The sequence below is a fragment of the Petaurus breviceps genome, unplaced genomic scaffold, assembly GCF_028583685.1.
Source record: "Petaurus breviceps papuanus isolate PSGF00001 unplaced genomic scaffold, PetGlider_PUasm1.0 140, whole genome shotgun sequence".
NCBI lineage: Eukaryota > Metazoa > Chordata > Mammalia > Diprotodontia > Petauridae > Petaurus > Petaurus breviceps.
Genome location: NW_027185698.1, coordinates 43,921,880 through 43,939,391, shown reverse-complemented (window position 1 = coordinate 43,939,391; position 17,512 = coordinate 43,921,880).

The window sequence follows — 17,512 nt, the reverse complement described above, 5'->3', positions numbered from 1 at the left end:
ACTGGTGAAAGTGCAGCTTCTCATTGGGATTGACCAAAGCACTTTTGTGTTTGTTACTTAGTTGCTTTAAGGACGCATGTGCTCGACAAAGGGATGACTTTAAAGGGGTGACTTTTGAGCCCATAAATTATGCAGGCACTGACTGCAAAGCCGAACCTGTAATTTCAGGAACTAGGCTGCTGCCTCGGAAAGATCCCCATTCTGCCCCACTCTCTGTACAGGCCACTGGGAACCATGCAACGACACCTAGGAGATTGGTGGAAGCCAGTCCGAGTATTTAGAAGCACTCAGTCCTATAGAAAGAAGTGGCCAGTTATGACTCCTTTTCCTGACCCCGTGGTGATATCTTCCTTCCCTGGAAGGGCTCAACCTGCTGGGTTGGCTGGCTGGATACCTTGAGGACCTTCCCACCTTACTCGCTGCCCTTCCATTGCTGCCAATATGCAGGGAACTGTCCGCCTCTTGCACTGAATGGCTGTAGGCATAGTGCCTGCCACATTAGAACTCTGAAGTTTCTCTCACAGAAACTTTTTGCATCCTATTTTCCCAGCTCCTGACCATCCCTTGCTGGCAGCTATTCAACTCTGTGGTTGGCGTGTGCCGTGGGCAGGTGAAATTCTTTTCTGATCATGTCTGAGCCTGTACAGAATAACAACAGTGTGTATATTTTCTGATGATCTGAGTGTGTTACAGTGTCCACCCTGGTGACCCTTGAGAATAAATCTGGGGGCAAGAACCTTCGAGGACAAAACCTTCTGATGTGTATGTTTCTAGGGCATCTGTCATTCCCCAGTACCCGGAGCCACCTGTTGAGCAAATGTGCACTGAGAAACGAATTTTTTAAAGTTTGTAGGAAACTTCTGATGTTACTTCTACTACCTCTGTAAGGCTGTTCAAGTGGAGTTCTTGAATGATGTGGGATTAAAGGAGGGAGAAATATGCAGTTCTCAGACCAGAGCTGGCTCCACCCTGGGGTCCTGAAGTCCCATAATATTCCCCAGTGGGGCCTTTGGCCTGAATTTGTAGAAGGACCTTTCTATTCCAGCTTTCCCATTGCAAGTCTGAAGTCTACCTTCTCTTTGGTTCTCATCAATTTGGTGATGCAGCTGAAGGTCAAAAAGCTTCTGAGGCCTTCAGGATTTGCCCCTTGGCAACAGTCTGAGGGAGGCCACCTCACCCAACCCCTTTACCCCCTACCATGAGCACTGTGGCTGATTCCAGAATTCCACCCCATCCCTCAAAGGGCAAGTGGGTCTCCACAGCCTGCTGGGCAGGTGCCTTGATTTGGAGATGTGTCCCTTGAATGGCTTGGTGAAACCAGGATTTCTGGAGAGCCAAAAACTTTCTGTCCAGCCCAGCCAAATTGCCAATAGTTGTGTTTGTCCCCAGGCAGGCAGGTAAAAAAATAGTTGTGTCCATAGGGTTCTGTGAAAGGAACTTGGGTGGTATGTGTTTCAGCATGAGATTTGTATCTTCCCAGGGTCAAAGCCCATGTACTCCTGGATAATCGGAAGTCATCTGGTTGGCCCTGCTTTGCATTTTGGGTTTCTCAGGACACAGGTTTTATTTTTTTTTTCCTCAGATGGGGGTACTGTATCTCCTCCTGACAACAGGATACACTGCTTGTGATGTATGGCTGGCCTTAGTGTTTTGAGGTGGAGGGTGGCATACACATTTAATCTATTTTTCCATCCTTATTTGCTGAGGGCACAGGTCAAGGATCATAGTGGAGGGTCAGAGCTGGGGGGGGGCAGTGCTTAGAGACCTTTTGAATCCAACCCCTTCACTTTACAGAGTCCCAGAGATGGGGAGTGGCTTGTGCCACAAGGCTAGGATATGGCAACACAAGTTTGAAATCAGATGTTCCTTTTCTATTACATTTCAACATTCATCTGGTTCAAACTGACCTGTAGTTGGTACCATGGGGTGTATTCAGGTTCCTATAATGCTGCCAGGGTTGAGATGTCCCATTGGGATGTCTTCTTCCCCTCTTGTTATCCCTTACCCCCCAAATAGGAAGGACAGGCATGGTTGTGCTGGCACAAGGCTCTTCTGGAGAGGGCATAGAGAGAGAGGGCTCTAGTCAAAGAAGCTAGGTGCCTTCCATGGAGGAGTGGGAGAGCAATCTCTCTTCTCTCTTTGAGCCTGGTAGGTATATATACCTCCCAGCTTCCTTTTTTCAAGCCACCAGCACATCCCTTTTCCACTATGGCCATACATGGAGCCAATGGATTTTTGCCCTTTTTTTTTTTTTTTAAGAATGTAGATGAAGCAGTTATAGGGGGTGGGTGGAACAGCCCAGAAGAAATAACACAGCCTGTTTGGCTGTGACTATTTCCCTTCCCTCAACACAAGGAGGAAGCAGACTAGAGAGGGGCTGTCATCTCTGAAACATCACTATCCTGGGTAGCCATCATCTTTTCAGACAATCGTGGGTTTGGACACAGTTCTAGCTCATCAGGGGACATTTATGTCCTTAGGGGCCTTATCAGGGCAAGATAGTGACAGGAAACTCAAACCCAATGAATTTTCACCCCAAAGATGCAACTAAAACATGCCTAGCCCCACTTTGCATCCAGAAAGATGTCCTCACACGTGACTGAATAGGTTAGTTCAATGGCAAATACAATTTAGAATAAATTTGAATTCATGAGAGCCATGGCGGATGGGTGGCAGCTGTTGGTAGAACCTGTGAGCAGATGGTATCTGACTATTTCCAAATTCTACTTTCCCAGGCAAGGTCGATAGACATTGAGTTTTTGCTTCCAACATTTGCCTACCCCAATATGCAATAGTATGGTTCCTTATTAGTGTTTAAAAAAGACACACAGCCACTCATATAGCAGCAATCATTTGGAATTAGGATCGGGACATTCAATTCCTGATCAATGGATCTAGTCTGTGTTCCTGATCAAATGCTTAAGCCTGGCTGAGTATGTTTCTGTGATTCCTGTGTTCTCCAGTGATATCTGTTTAGAATTGATGCTTGCGAATATGTTTCAGTGCTGGTTTTCTTAGGTCCCCTTTGACCCCAGTCATCTGCAGGCTATGAGAATGTTAAGGGGTGGGGGACGTGTCTTTGGCACCTTCCAGACTTCACTAGCTGCAGGATCGTCTCATGAATGCCACCTGGGTGAGGATTCCAGAATCTGAGAGTTGGAAGGAATTTCAAAGGGCACTTGATCCCACCCATACCTCTCCAGGAATTACCTCTAACAACTCCAGGTTCTTCCTGAAGACCTCTAGTGATCAAGACCCCACCACCTCCAAAGGCAACCTGTCTTGGACAGGGCTAATCTTTTAAGGAAGTGTTTCCTCATTTTGGGTTGAAATATCCCCCTGATTCGTAATTGTTGATCCTAATTCTGTTCTCCAGGGACAAGCCTAAACCCTCTTCCACACAATAGCCCTTCAGATACTTGAAGACACTGATCATGTCCATCTTCCCCTTCTCCAAAGTTTTCTCCTCCATGTTAAAGGTAAAGCTCTTTGGCTGAACATCCTAGAACAGTCTAGTTCTTCAGGAGATGTTCAGGCTCGCACGCAGCTCTGGTTGCCCTTCAGGAACCACTTCATTTGACACCTAAATAAGCAGAATGAAGCTGATTCTTCATGGAGGAGCTCTCTGCTCTGAAATGGAGCAGAGGCACCCAAAGGTGACTCAAACTAGAATTCCACTATGGACAGTGTGCCATCTAATGGGAAACTGATATAGGAGACAAGTAATTGGTTCCATTGAACTTTGTCCTGCCATCCTCCCTTTTTTCTAGTTAATGCCCTCAAGAACCTGGGAATGAAGGGCTGGCCTCTGCTAAAAACCTGAGTATAGGCATGTAGGAAAGTGCTTGTATCATGGCTTTGTTGGGGGACTGCACTGCTGTTGTCCAATTTCTTTCCTTAAGATAACACCACCAAAATATGCAACATGACAAGAGAAACCCAGTCCTGGGAACTTGAGAGATGGAGTTCAAAAATAACAGCAAAGGTTGACATGGACTTTGAGCAAATTACCTTTCACATGACAGGCAGTTAGTGTTCTAACTAACTAGTGTTTAGCATCGGGACATAAGGGAAAGAACCCATTGCAAGACAAAGGAGGTGAAAATGACAGGATCCAATATCGGGAGTCAGTGTATCTGTCTAACAAACACCCTGGGCAGCCTGCACCAGGAGCAGCTGATTCGAAAACAAACTGAGCCTCTGTTAGAATGATTCTCCCAGCATTCTGTAGTCCAAGGATGTATTTAATCATCTGTGTTGTATTTATTATTCATTTTATTATTTAATTAGGTCTTAACTGAAGCACACTTTTTTAACAAATTATTTTTGGCATTGGGCTGACCTGTTAGGTAGCAGTGATGTGGTGTGTACTTTACTTGTGATGACTGTATTTGGGCTAAGGCCCTTTTGAGATGAATTTTAGGGAAGGGGGGAAATCTCCCTGCTTGGCATATTTCAGACTGAATAGACTATTTTTTTTGCTAACTTCTCCCTAGTGAAGTGCTTTATATGGAGTTGACATCAGCTGAAAAGCAGAGCTGATATGACCTGAGGGCAGAATTCTCCACGTGGTTGAGCCAGTGATCTGAGATGAGCACTTTCTGGAAGGGGACAATCTCATCCCTCAGCCATTCTGATTCACTCTGGGCATCTCCCGGTCTCAGCTCCACCGAGTGAGATGTTCAACATTCTTGTATTTTCTACGATCAACATAGTATGTACTGTACTTTGAAAAAAGAATGGGGTTACAGGATAATTATCCAAGTCACGTTCTCTTGGCTGAACGTCCTTTTTTAAAAACAGCAATAATTAGCCATTTTAGAGAAAATTGATTTGCGTGGTATGTTGTGTATATGTGTTTGCATGTGTGTGTGTGTGCTTGTGTGCATGTGTGCAAGGAGTACTGGTGGCAAAGGAAGTTGAAGTTCTGAAAGCAGTGGCAGCTACAGGCTCTCTGCTGTTGCCATTGGTGATGCCCTTGCAGAATTCAACAGAGAATAAGCTTGGTGGTTCAAGATGACTGCAGCTGAGCCCTCTTAGATTTCCTTGGACAATGTACATGCTGCATAGATTGCCTAGATGAATCTCTTTGATGATGAGATCTATACGTGATAAGATCTAAAGCTTCAGGACATTCTTGGGCTTTCTGAGGGTGCAATTCTTTCAGGGCCTGGTTAAATAGCTATTCCCACATTGGCACTGACCACAAACAGAATGGTCAACTCCCTTCAGATGCTACATTGGGTTTTGGTTGTTTCTGCCAACCTATACCCTCTAATTGTATGCTAACATTCCTTGGCAAACAGTAATTCCATTTGGGATCAATGAATGTAGCTTTGTAACGGAGGGTGAAACCTAGCAGGGCAGTTGGAGGATGTCCATATGTTGGTGAAAAGTCTGAGCTGGACATCTGGAAGGACTTCAACACAGCGTGTCAGCCCATGATATATGCAAATTACACTTCACTAGACCCAGAGTCTTCAGGTGATGGGTCCCCCTGGATCAAGCACTATGCCTAGTGCCCAGTCTTATGGTGGATGACTCAGACTGACATTCCGTATGTTTTGGGGAAGTTGTGTAGGGGGACAGGGATGAATGGTTTGTTGGTCCTCAAAAGTTGTGTTACTGATGGCCGCTGTAACTGTGAAAATTAACCAGACTTGCTGTGATATGTTTGGTGAAATAAGGTTATAATGTGGTAAACTTTTAAAAAATAAAGCAAATGCTGAAAAGAGTCAAGAGAATTGTGATAAGAAAGCAAGTGACTGATGTAAATAAGTATGAATGAATTAAAAACATAGACCTTTTCTGGGTTTGTTTTATTTTATGTTTGCTTATTTTGCTGTGGTTTTTTTTTTTGTTCCTAAAATTGCATTGTGATGAAATGACTAGTGACTCTGTCCTCAGACCCCAGGAGGTGCCAAAAAGACCCCATGGAAAGGTCAGGGTTGGGGGTGGGGGAGGAGGGAGAAAAGCACTTCAGGAGATATAGTGGGCTAGGTAATTTACTTTTCTTTCTGCTGGCAAATAGAAAGTATCTGTGGTCCTCACTGGACAGGCCTTGGCCCATGGGCTTCTTGGGTTTCGGTTTGCTATTTCAAGTCACCCAAGATTTACTGACTGATTATGGGAGATAGAAGGAAATTGTAGATGGAACCAGCCCCAAATGGCAGGACCTCTGTGAGTTTGGGAGGACCTGTGAAGTGTCAGGAATAGGGCCAAGTGCTTGCACCCAGTGGTGGGTGGGGGTTCCTGGCAATGGAAGGGGTGGGGGGGGGTTTGCTGCCTGGCCCATGTACGATGTGTAATCAGGGAGAGTGTTTGAATGGCCTCTCTCCCTGCCAGCACGTCCCAATGCTGCTGTTTTTTTTTTTCCAATAAAATCAGAATTAAAGGAATAAATCTTTTCTCGTTTTTTTCTGGGGATCTTCTAGGGACCAATGCCCCCCTCTCTTAGTGGGGAGGAATATTCATTCATTCATTCATTCATTTAATCTTTTAAACATCTACTGTTTGGCATAATGGGAAGTGCAAAGTTTAAATCCCTACCCTCATGGAGCTTACAAAGCTTAGTAGAATGCTAAACCAGATTTGTAGATAACCAGAATTCTCCATTTTATAAAATTTTCATTCATTGGGTACAAAACAAAGTGCTAAGTGACACTTTTATTGTGGATCATGGTAACCTGTTACAGCCATGTGTTTGCTCAAAGACAGGCTCAACGCTGATGGTGTCCGTTCCTAAGATTTCTCCCAGATGCCTCTGGCTGGGCTCTGCCCAAGGTCCTGAAGCCCACCTCAGCTTTCTTCACTGCTTTCCATTGCTCATTGTTGTGGGCATCTGTGAAGTGGATATGTTTGGATTCCACTTTAGCATCTCTGGCTTAAAATCAGAATGTCAGGAGCCAAAAGAACATTAAAAACATATAGTCCAACCTTATTATTTTGCAGTGTAGGAAAGGAAGTCTTGTGGAGGTTTGAAGTAAAGTGTGCTTGATCCAAGGAATCTGGGCATGTTTTTATGAGGGAAGTCAGTTGGGGAAGAGCCTTGGATTAAAATTCAGAGGTCTTGGGTTCAAATTCCCTTTCTGCTCCTTACTAGTTGTGTGACCTTGGGCCAAGTCACTTGATCTTTCTGGGCCTCAAAATTAAATGAGGTGGCCCCTCTCCACTAAAATCTACCATCCTGTGACTTCTGGTGCAGTGTCCTTTCTGTGGGGCTCCATTTTCAAATGTTGTATGGCAAAGACTGACATCCTCTAACCTCCCTTTTTCTTCTTCCAGATCTCCTCTATCCCCTCTTATTCAAAGAGGCCACGTCTCTTTATCTGTTTTTTTTTTTGGGGGGGGTAGCCTCTATCCCACTTCTACCTGTCCTCACCTGGCTTTTACATAAACCCTCCTTTGTGGAGTCTGAAGACTCCAGTTTGTTCCTTCTCATTGCCCAGGCCTCACTCACAGGAGGAACAAAGAAATGATGGTTTGGCTCAGCCTAGAAGTGCTCCCTGAGAGCCTCAAATGGTGGTGCTTGTTAAATAATTTTTATGGTTGACTTTTTACTAAGGTGTCTAATTTAAATATAATTGGAGAAATTTTACCTGGTTGCACAACTCTATGTGCTACAAACAGAGAACCCTGGGGAAGGGGAGGTGAAGAGAAGGGGAGAGAAGGAGAAAAGGCAAGAGTTGGAATAGGCCTGAGTATGACCTGTGGGCAGACAATCTCTCCCTAACCTCTATCCATCCATCCACCTATGCATCTAACAAAAAAAGGTCTGTAAAAGATTCCGCTTTCTGCTTTTGGAGAGATTCTATCCAGACTCTCAAAAGGCCAAGGCATCCCAATGCCAATGAGCCCTTCCAAGGTCGAATGACTTTGATCAAGTCCAGACCTAGTGAGGGGCTGGCTGTGTCTGGGGGCCCAAAAGGAACAGTGGAGATAAGTGTCACTAGGCTCAGCACTGGGCTGGGGCAGAATGATGAATTTTTCACCATAGCTGTCATGGAAAAAGACCTAGGAAGGCAGGAAGGGGCTGCAGCTTATGTTAATGGAGACCGAAGGTATAGAAGGGTTGATTTCACTAGGCTAGATGACCTCTGTAATCCTATATGCAAGCACTGTGCCCCGCCCCAAGGACATTTTCATTTAGCTGAGGTAGGGTTCCTGCTCTCCAAAAATGACCTGCAAGTTGATAAGCCGGTTACTTTGGCCTCTCTCCCAAAACTTTCCATGGCTTCCAAACCCCTGTCTTAAGAGTTTACAGGATAGCTATTCTAAAATGACAGTGATCACAAATTGTTCTGCCCCTAATAAGTCACTTACTGCAGGCTCCACCCCCCACCTTGCCCCACCTCAGGGCTGTTGGGAGGAGCTCTCAGGCTCAACCTCTCTGCCCCTCCCCAGCTCACTCTGTGTATTCAATCTTCCAGTCATTCACTGGGGAGGGGAGGGGAGAGGACAGGTCTCGGAAGGGGGTTGGAAGGAATCTCAGAGGTTTAGTCCAACCTTCTTACCTTAAAGAGGAAGAAATCGAGGCCCAGAGAGGTCAGTGACTTGTCCAAGGTCACCCAGAGAACAAGTGACTATGTCATCTAGAACCAATCCTTTTCCTGCCTTCCCCGACCTCAGTTTCACCACCAAATCCTATTGAGACCCTAATTCATAAGGCTCAATCTACGATCCTCGATCCTCGGAGCCTGCCTTCTTGCTCTGGATTTCAGATTCCATAATTTTCCCCTCTCTGGCTTGAGAAGGGGATAGTGGCCATTCTGAGGGAGGCAGAGCAGGGCCTGCAGGCAATTAGTGCCTTCTCTCTTGATCTGATCACAGAGACGGTCCCATTTCAGGGCTGTGTCTCTGCCAGTGTCCTGCCCGACCTCACTGGCAGCAGCCATCCTCATTCCTCCCCAGGGACCTATTAAGAGAGAGTGAATCCTGAAATTGATCCTTCTAGGGTGGCTTGGGGTTGGTGTGTCACTGCGCAGGACCTCACAGAATCATGGAATACCATAATGGGAGAGCTTGGGAGGATCTTAGAACATAGAATATAGACATAGTGCTGGCTACCAGCCCAACCATTCCATAAAATTCTTAGACTTGCCCAGGGTCCCAGAGACTATCGGCGGCAGAGTCAGTACCAGGCCCACAGTCTCCTGGCTCCTAACCTCACTCCTGCCTCAGAAATGCTCTATGGAATGAACCCTGATTTTTAGGTAACTGACATGACCTCTGGTCATGAATCCTTAATAGTCTCCTTCTATGGGGACTATAGGATCATGATTCTTCCAAGGATTATTGATTGATTAATTGGGTTTATCTGAGATTCTCTGATGTTTGGGGACACTGAAAATGAGGCAGCTCCCCTGAAATTAATGGGAGAAGAGAGCCTGTTGCCCTCTGACCCCAGAGCATTGGAATTTTGGAGTTAGAAGGGCCTTTGTTCAAGGTGACACCATCAGCAAAGGGCAGGACCCAGACTCTGAGTCAAGTGAGTGACCATACTGATACATTACCAGATTAATTAATTAGTCAATTAATTAACTACTCTAAAGGCATATCTTTGGTGACTGACTCCTCTGAGGGCCAGGACTGCAGGGATTTGAGTGGTAGGGCCTTATCATCTTCTGGAATCTCTCTCAGTCTCATAGGTGGCACCTAGATTAGTTACCCTGAACTAGTCTTGAATTTGCATCAACTTTGGGTAGGTGGTGAGGAGGGGTAAGAGGCATCTCATGCTAGCTAGTCCAACCCTCTCATTTTACAGAGGAGGAAACTAAGGTCAAAATGCTAAGTCAAACAGGGAGTGAATGGCAAAGCCAGGAACCAAATCCAGTTCCTTGGACCCCAGATGTGGAGCTCCTCCTGCCTCCTGGATAATGGCTCCAGAAATGGCCCCTGGTCCTCGTAAGAACATTAGGTCTGAAGGCAGCAAGGATAGGCTGGTATCTCACCAGGCTCTAACACTTTTTTAGCTGTGTGGGCCACTTGGAACCATAGTTTCCTGATCTTTAAGATGCTGGTGATGACACTTTCATTTTCCACCTTACTGGACTTTGGTGAGGTAAATGTTTTGTAAATCGTCAGCTCTATAGAAATGTGAACTGTCATCAAGCTCCTGCTTTTCAAAGGATTTCATTCTTGATTTTCTGGGCTTCACTTTTAGGCCTTAAGTGGGCTGGGGCTGGGGAGGTCCCCTGCCCTGTTCAAGACATCAGGATAGGGCTGAAGGGTGTGGGAAAATAAATTCCTTCTCTCCAGCAGAGCTGAGGCAGGAGGACCTTGATTAATAATTTCAGCCACTATTATGGAAGCCCTCCAAGGTTCACAACACCTCTGTGTGGTATGCAGTGTAGGTGTTTTTTCTCCCCATTTTTCAAAGGAAGAAACTAGAGCTCAGAGAGGTCAAGGAACTTGCCCAAGGTCACACAGCTAGTAAGTGTTAGAGCCAAAATTCAAACCCAGGTCTCCCCACTATAAGCTCATGGGTCCTTCCAAAGCACCCCCAAACTCACAACACTCCTGTAAGGTAGGTCTGGCAAGTAGTGCTATCCCCACTTTACAGATAAGGAGATTGAGGTTCAGAGATGGGAGAGGCCTCCATTTTGGTGTCCCAATTTTGGTGCCTGCACTATAGGGGATAGGGTCTTTGGGGGCCACTGTGGTAACAAGCTGGCTCTTACACACTCTGGGTCTGAGAGAGGAGGGTCTCCACTTTCCCTTGGCTGTGGATGGACAAAGGCCCCAGCCCCAAAGTTCCCATAGACTCTAAGAACCATCATGGACACAGCTGAGTCAAGTTACCAAGCATTTATGGAGCATTTGTTTCGTGGAAGTGCTGGGATAACAGAAAAGCAAAAAACCAGGCCCTGTTCTCACTCTGGGCTGGCCTCTTTTCAGTGGGGAAGCTGGGGGAATTGTGGCACCGTGACCTTGTGGTCACTCACTTGGCTGGAGCCCAGCCCTTGGCTGATGCTGTCATTTTGCACAAGGGCCCTTTGAACTCCCAAATTCCAATGCTCTGTGGTCAGAGGGCAGCAGGCTCTCCTCTCCCACTGATTTTAGGGGAACTGTCTCATTGCCAATATACCCAAACATCAGAGAAGTTAGCAGAGCTGGAGTGACCTTAGAGACCATCTAATAATAATAGCTCGCTAACATCCCTGATGTTCCCGTCTCTGCCACATGTATATATCACATAAATAGCATTGATCTGTACAACAACTCTGTGAGATACCTGCTGTTATTCTCATTTTACAGATGGGGAACTGAGGCACAGAAAGGTTATGTGACTTGCCCAGGGTCACACAGCCAAGAAGTGTCTGAGGTCACACTTGAACTCAGGAGGATGAGTCTTCTGGACTCCAGGCCCAGCGCTCTGTGCCCTGCACCATCTAGTCACCCACGAAGTGCTATGACTTTCCCTAAATGTGATCCAGGCTTCCTCCTATTCAATTCTAGGCCCAACTCACCATGGACAAGCCGCACCTGTGCAGGGCTTGTCACCTAGACTCCCTCCTGGGCTGCCCGCCCAGCTTTATGTCAGAGTCTTGGGAATGGGTATTTTCCAGCTACTCTGTCCTGACTTTGCACAGTCATTCTAGTCACCCCCGTTTGCAGCTACAGCCTCATCCTTGATTCTTCCTCCCCCCATGTCTAATCAGTTGCCAAATTTTGTGACTTGTAGACTCTAGAACATGGCTTGAGTCGTCCTTCTCTCTCCTCTGACGACCATTCTAATTCAGACCTTCACGAGTTTCCTAGAAGACTGCAACAGCCTTTTAAGTGGTCTCCCTGCCTCTGGGATCTTCCTGCTTCAGTCCCTCCTCCATACAGCTGCCAGAGTTACTAAAGCACAGGTCTGACCAGGTCACTCTCCTGCTCAAGAAGGTTCCATGGCTCCCTGGTGCCTCTAGTGTTCAGTTTTTTAAAAAGTCCTTGTCTGGCATTAACTTAGCTTGAACCTACCTTTCCATACAGAGGTGGTGAAGGGACAATAAACCAGCAAGGGTTTTGGCATCATATGCAGTGGAGTCAGATCCTACTGACATCACTTAGTATTAGACCATAGGAAGGCAGTGTGGTGCAGGGGGAGGAACCCTGAAGGGCAGAGTCATGGGACCTGGCTCTGTCACTTCATTTTGTGACTTTGAGCATAAGTTACATCATGTCATTAGGTCCCAGTTTCTTCATCTGTAAAATGAGTGGGTTGGAATAGAGACGTTCACGTTTCAATAGAATCCTAATCTAATTATTACAAAGGATTCCTCTGCTGTTTTGATAAATTCATGATTTAATTACCTGGATAATTTTTTTTTTAATCTCCTATTTTCTATAGGGTTTTAAGGTTTATAAAAAGCTCCCCTTACAGTAACCCTGTGAAACAAGTAGTGCAAGGCTTATTGTCCCCATTTGACAGATAAAACCAAGCCTTAGGTAAGGGAAATGACTGGCCAAAGTCAGTGTCAGTGTCAGGATTTGAACCCGTGGCAGTAGGACTCCAAGTTGGGGGCCATGACATAACCGCACAGCTCCAATATGGTGCCTGTCTGGCAGGTTAGCTTGCAATAGGAGACTGAGTACAATAGTTTCCAAATTGGCTCCCATTCTGGGAAGAAAGTCCCCTTGGCAAGGAATGCTGTGTAGGCATCCCTGCAGGGAGAGGGTAAGCTGTTATCCATAGGGAGCATCCTGAGGATGGCTTGGTCTACTTTGAAGATGTCCCCTTCCCTCTCTACTGGCAATCCCCCATGGGAAATGTATCAAAGTGTAGTCCTGCTTCCTTCCTCCCTCCCCTCAAAGCTGGCCCCCAATCGTAATAATGACAATAATAGCAATGTATTTTTCAATTTTTAGTATTTCCTTATAACATATCTGTGATCATCCCCATTTTACAGAAGAGCAGAGGGGCAAGTGGGCTCAGTGAGGGAAGTGACTTGTCCACGGTCACCCAGCCTAGCAGAGGCTGGCACTCTTTCCTGTCTACCACAGTGCCTCTGTAAGCTTAGGCTATGGGGTCTAGGAAATTCTTGGGATGATGGGGCATATCCTTCTGGGCAAAGTGGGGGAGATTTGGAGGTCGAATCACTTCCACCCTCAACATCTGCAGTGGGGCATGCTAAGTCCCTTGGCCATCCCACCATTTTTTTTCTTTTTGGGGGGCAGTTGGGGTTAAGTGACTTGCCCAAAGTCACATGGCTAGTGTGTCAAGCGTCTAAGGCTGGGTTTGAATTTAGGTCCTCCTGACTCCAGGGCCGGTGCTCTATTCACTGTGCCACCTAGCCACCAATTCTTTTTTCATCCCACCATTTTCCAGGGTGTGGTGTCCAGCTACAGCATTAGAATGTGTAGTAGTTAGTGTACTGGGTTGGGTTGTATGCTTATGCTTAATTTTCCTTGCAGCAAATGGCCTTGCTGACCCCTGGAGGTGAACTTGATCCTTCTTGGGAAGGAACTCCATTTGAAAGATGCTTCCAACAAGCATTTGAATTCCTCAGCTTCAACATTTCCACTTCTTTCCCCACTCCCACCATGGAGCCATCCATAACATTATGGGACAGATCTAGGTTCTAGCTCTGGAAGGGTCCTTAGGAGTAATTTAATCCAAACAGTAATTTTTCAGATGGGGACACTGAGGCCTTAAGAAATGAAAGAACTCTAAGGTAAGGAATGGTAGTATCAGGCTTCACATGCAGGATTGGTGACACATAATTCAGTGGGGCTTCCAGCTCACCTCAGCTGAGTCCCTTTGCAGGAGGGCACTTTGGGCAAAGTAAAGAAATGGCAACCTGGGGAAACCAAGGTCAATATTGAGAAGCTTCCCCAAAAGTCTGGCCTTTGCATTTGCTCAAAGGTGGATGAGAGGACACATTGCTCTAGCCTGGGAGTCTGACTGTCCCAAAAACCATAAACCCAAGCATTTCAGAAGTTGTCTAGGCCACTTTCCACCTGAGGAGGAAGGAATCCCTGCACAACATTCCTGATAAGCTGTGTCCTAGCTTTTGCTTGAACCCCACTACTGATGGGGTTCTCTACCTTGCAAGAAAGCCCTGTCCACTTTTAGACCCCTCTGTTGGCCTGGAAGTTCTCCCTTACATGGAGCCAAAAGTCTACTTCCTTTTAGCTTCCTGCCCATTGGTACCTAGTTCTGACACTTTTACCTATGAGAGTCCTCCAAATATTTAAAGAGAGGGGTCATCCCTCTCATCCCTGCTCAATCTCTTCAGAAGGGTCTCTATCCCTAGCTAGGCCTTTGGGCTGGTCTTTAGGGAGCAGAAGTTCAAGTCTCCAGCCCTCGGTGACCCTCCTCATCTCAATGTACTTCATGTCAACTTCTTTCCCTAAAATGCCCAGACCTAGTCAGGATGAACTCCAGAGGGAATCTGCCTGAGGCAGGGCCTGGAGGGTGGTGCCAGGTGCACCTGATCGAAATCCAGAGGAGAGAAACAGTTTAAGTTTACAGTGTGCTCAGGTAACAACTCTCCCCTTTCCCAACGAATGATTCATGAAATATTTATACAGAAAACACAAGGAATGGTAGAACAGAGGAGACTGAATCTGAGCTGGCAGCTGGCACCCTCTGAAATCTGTTTTGTAACCTTTTCTTTAAGGGCTATTGACACCCGAAAAACGAGCACACACCATATAATGAAATGTCTCTTTTTATGTGCATATATAGGACAGGGGAGGACAACTGGAAAGTGCACTGGCTGGGATTTTGTTTATACTTCTAGATTTAAGGCTAGCCATTTGTTTAAGTGAGATAATAACCACTATTTGTATAGTGTTTTAAGGTTTGCAGTGTGATTTACATATATTATCTCATTTTATTTGCTCATCATGACCCTATTATAGATGTGCTATTATTAGCCCCATTTTACAGAGGAATAAACTGAGGTTGAGAGAGGCTTATGTGATTTGCCCAGGGTCACACAACTGAATCAGTGCCTGAGACAGCATTGGAACTCAGGTCTTCCTGAGTCCAAGTCTGGTACTCTATAGACTATGCCACATAGCTGACGAGGCCTGTCATTTACCAAAAGCACCAGGAGCCTGGAATAAATGATGCTGTGTTTGAATTTCTCACAATCTGTGTTTCAGAGGAAGAATTTGGGTTCAGTCACCACTTTCAAGTATGATTTCTATATTGAAGAAGTGGAATCTTATCCAAGGTAACAAATGACTTTTTCTTGAAAGAAATCGAAAACAAATTCTGACTTTGCTAATTGTTTTTCTCCACTGTAGATATGAAATTCACGCAGACAAATATACACGTATACGCACCTTGTATAATGAGTAGCAGAATCCTGAGCAATGAGTAACCACATAACTTGAAGGAAGGCAGGTGTTGGCACAGTCTGCCATGAAGGTGAAGGCTGCTTGTCCCAGAAGTGCCTGGGCTCTAACAAAAGCTGAATCTGTGGGTAGCTGACCACACCAGTCCTGCTGCCAGGGGAATCAAAGGGGCCCAATGTTTTTGATTGAACTGGATTATACATCCAGTAAGGGAATATATGATTTTTCAACCCACAGTATGGAATCCTAGTCTTCTTCTACATGTCATCAGTGTTTGTGTATGTGTGTCTGTGTGTGTTTGTGTGAGTGTGTGTGTGTACGTATGTGTATGTGTGCTTGAACGGGCACACACCCACATGGCAGGGTGTTGGTGGTACTCACTGGTGCCACTGTTGTTTTGGGACTGTGGCAAGAGCTACTTTAGAATCCACACCAAGCCTGAACCAGCCCTGGGAAAGCAAGCAGTGATGGCTATGTAGCCAGAGTCTGCCCAGTCCTGTTTATGTTCATGAAACCAAAGTCCAGAGAACAGGGCTCAGAAGTGGGCACCAGGCAGACAGAAAAGATGCTCGATTGATGCTGGGGCACTTTTCCCAAAGATAATAACACCTGCTTACCCAGCTTCCTGGCAACCCCCATTATTCAGGGCATAGTTGCAAATGTGTGACTGTTAGAAACAGCCAGGGTTGGGGGTTAGGAGGAAAGAGGGGGATGGGCCAGGGAGTCATCCTCAGACCTTCTCCCAGAGCTGAGCGTGGCAGAGTGAGCACAACTGCTTCCTGATTTCACAAACCTGACTCTGAGGTTTCCCTCAGCAACCTCCAAGTGATCCTTGGTCAAGGCATATTAGAGAAGCAGCAGGCTGAGGTCTCCCTAGCACCAATTGGTGCCTAACAAGTGCTTGATGACTTGAAGAGAACTGACTTGACAGAACAGGGCCTGGATTCTAAGCTGGAGGATATGGGATCAGTCACTTGCTGTCTCTGTGACCTTCAGTAGGTCCCTCTCTGGATATCAGCTTCTTTATCTATAAACATTAAGGAGTTAGACCAGGAGCCTCTAAAGTCCCTTATGATTCTAGATTTAGTATCCCAGGACACAGACAGCAGACAGAAGAACAACCAAAGTCTCCTGGCCCAGAATTGCCTAATGCAGGGGTAAAAGGCTGCACTAACTCACCTAAACTCTAAGAGTTGCGCTGTCTTAGCCCAGGCTAATAATACTGTTTGAGAGATTTAATACTGGCAAAGGCCCTCAAGATCGTCCATCAGGGACTCTTCACCTTTTCTGTGTCATGGGCCCCTTTGGTCATCTGATTAAGTCTATAAATTTATGACTTTTTTTTATAACTGAAAGAAATGCTAAATTTCAATTAAGAGGTTAGCAAAAATAAAGATTTTTTTTTCTCATCCAAGTTCATGGACCCCCTCAAATCGCTCTGTACATCCCAAGTTAAAAAAAGCTTGACCCAGCCCAGCAGAAGGGACTCAAACAAGATCAGGTAGGGAGTAATAAGCAGAGGAGGTATTTGAACCCAGGCCTTCTTGACTCCACTCTGTCAGTTTCCTGAGTGCAGGAATTATGGGACCAGAACTGTATCTGAGGAAGTTTAGTTTGGTGGCATATTCAGTAAATCAACAAGCATTTGTTAAGTTCCAAAATGTGCTAGGCACTAGGGATACAAATATAGAAGTGAGACAATTTCTACCTTCACAGAGTTGGGATATAATGAATAAGGAAATATAGGCCCCAGAAAAAATAAATACAAATTGATTGGGGGAGTAGGGGCACTAACAAGTAAGGACTGGGCCTTGTAGGGAGACAGGGGTCTGGAAGGAGCTGAGGGAGAAGACCTGGGGGGACTCAGGGGTGAGAGATAGGTCATGAGTATAGGAACAGCACAAAGGTAGGTGCACACAGTGCTTGAAGGGGAAATGCACTGGAGGAGCAGAGACTGCAACCAAGGCTCTGAACATCCCATTTCCTGCTGATGGAAAAACTGGGTCACAGACTAATAGGATTGGGAGGATTCTTAGATATAATGGAGTTTAACTCCCTCATTTTACAGATGATAAAACTGAGACCTGAAAAGAGCAGGGATGCACCCAGGTTTTTTTTTTTTTAATTTTGGGGCCAATAATGTTTATTTCATCAAATCCTCTAATGGAGATTGGTATCCGAGGATTTCAGAAAGTTGTCAAGGACATTGATAAGTTAAGGG